We start from the raw sequence: 2,500 nt of genomic DNA, 5'->3' as shown, positions 1-2,500 counted from the left end.
ATGTCGGGGTGCAGGATGGGAATGAGAGTTACTTGTCCTGCCTGCGCCCTGGCAGGCATCAACCCACCATGAAGCTTGTGGGACAAAGCCCACAGGCGGACGGAGGGCCCCACAGCCCACCGACCCCTTTTATTTGCGGCAGCGTCGGTGGAGGCGGCAGAGGTGGGGTGCGCCTGGAGTGACCACTTGAGGCTTAACCTCAGGCGAGCTTTCCAGGTAAGCGCTTGGAACATCCAGTCCTTGCGGCAGGATGAGCAGTTACCTCTACTATCAAGGGAATTGGAGCGACTGCGAGTTGAGGTGGCTGCCCTCTTGGAGGTGAGAAGACCAGGTAGCCATAGGTATCTCCAGCCGACTTCAGCCCTTGGTAGTTGAGGTGACACTGGTTGATGAGTGTATTATGGCACTGAGACTGAAGCATGCCTTTAGCTTTATGTCTCTTATTGCTGTATACGCTCCTATTGATGTTTGTAAACCCAAGGTGAAAGAGGCGTTCTACACCAAACTCGCATCTGTGGCAGACAATTGCCCCTGGCGAGATATTCGCATTGTTCTGGGCGACTTCAGTATGGTATCCGGCTTTGACCGAGCTGGCTATGAAATGTCTGCTGGCCCCCAAGGCTTGGGAACTGATCCCAGGAGCGAGAACAGACTCCTTCTCCAGGGCTTTGCTAGAGAATGACGATCTCTGGCTCCTGGTACTAGCGCTCTAACCTGCATCACTGGACATAGGTACACTGGCCAAGGAGATCGACCACATCTTTGTTAGCATGTGATGGAGGATCATCTAGAACTGCAGAGTTTACTTTAGTGCCGAGTTCTGTGGCACTAATCTTAGGCTGGCTCCAGTGGCCACCCAGTGGCCACCCTAAGGTGTTTCACTTGGACAGACTAAGGAAGGAGGAGTGTGCTTGTAGGTTCACCATGGCAGTCTCTGACTGATTCACAGAACTTGACAACTTGAAGGACCCAGTTGCTCTGTGGGAGTTCTTCAAGCGCGAAACATTCGAAGCAGCCCAGGAGTCCATTGGCATATGCCCAAGGGCAAGGCAGAAATTCATCTCCCTGGAGATATTGGAGGCCACTGAAGTGTGTCGCATGGCTCGGCTGAATGGCAGTCAGGTCTTGTGTCGCTCCTTGGTGCATAGGGCTCAGACACTGCTGAGAAGGGAGAAGGAACCATTCATCAGGAATCTTGCTGAGGAGGTTGGAGGCCATTTCTTGGTAAACGGCCTTCGCCCTGCCTACCAAGCCCTGAGAAAGCTGAAATCTAAGCCCTCCTCGCAGATGACTGCAGTCCGATCAGTAGATGGACGGATCATCTCAGATCATGTTGGGGTTTGTGAACATTGGGCTGAGTATTTTGAGAAGTTGTACCGAGTAGGCCCTCCAATAGTTAGCTTGGATGCAAGCAATGTCACAATACTTGTACCAGACTCACCCAACAGCGAGGAACCTCCTACCCTAATGGAGGTTAGGATGGCGATTTCCAAGCTGAAGAGTGGTAAAGCTGCAGGCATATGATATCCCTGCTGAACTTCTAAAGGCTGGGGGTGAACCTATGGCTTGGGGCTTGCATACAGTCTTGACTGCCATCTAGCATTCTAGTACCATTCCCCCTGACCTGTTGAGGGTTCTGGTCATCCCTCTCTGGAAGGGGAAAGGGGATCGTTGGGACTGTAGCAACTACTGTGACATTACACTGCTCAGCATACCAGGCAAAGTTTTCGCCCACATTTTTCTGAAACGGATCCACGAACACCTACTGAGGCATCAGAGACCAGAGCAGTCTGGATTCACTCCTGGCAAGTCCACAATAGTCCGAATATTAGTGCTTTGAGTAACTGTGGAACGCCGTCGTGAGTTTGGTCATGGGTTGCTTACAGCCAAGAAGGCGTTTGACTCAGTGCATCGTGAATAGCTATGGGAGATCCTGAGACTCAGGGGAATTACTATGCAGATTAATGGCCTAATAGCAAGCCATTATACCGGTACTGAAAGTGCTGTAAAGTGTGGTGGGGGTCTGTCAAAACTTCATCCGTCTTAATTCAGGGATGAGGCAAGGCTGTGTCCTTGCACCAACACTTTTCAACACCTGCATGGACTGGATAATGGGCAGAGCTACTAACCATAGTCAGTGTGGAGCAACACTGGACAATATCAGGATCTCAGACCTTGACTTTGCCGATAGTGTTGCTATCCTATCTGAGTCCCTGGAGTCACTGGTGGCGGCTCTTGATGCATTTAGCAATGAAATAAAGCCCTTAGGCTTAGAGGTCTCCTGGACCAAGACCAAGATTCAGGACTATGGGGGCCTATTAGGGGAACCCATTCAGTCAATCCATGTTTGTGGCGTGGACATTGAAGTTACAGAGAGTTTTACATACCTTGTTTGTGTAGTCCATATCTCTGGGCTGTCAGACTAAGAAGTCAATAGACGGATTGGTCTGGCAACAGGAGCCATGAACTCGATTAACAAGAGCATTTGGAGATATTGGTA

Source organism: Penaeus monodon, chromosome 1 (assembly GCF_015228065.2).
Source record: "Penaeus monodon isolate SGIC_2016 chromosome 1, NSTDA_Pmon_1, whole genome shotgun sequence".
Lineage (NCBI taxonomy): Eukaryota > Metazoa > Arthropoda > Malacostraca > Decapoda > Penaeidae > Penaeus > Penaeus monodon.
Note: the sequence above shows the minus strand (reverse complement) of the source record.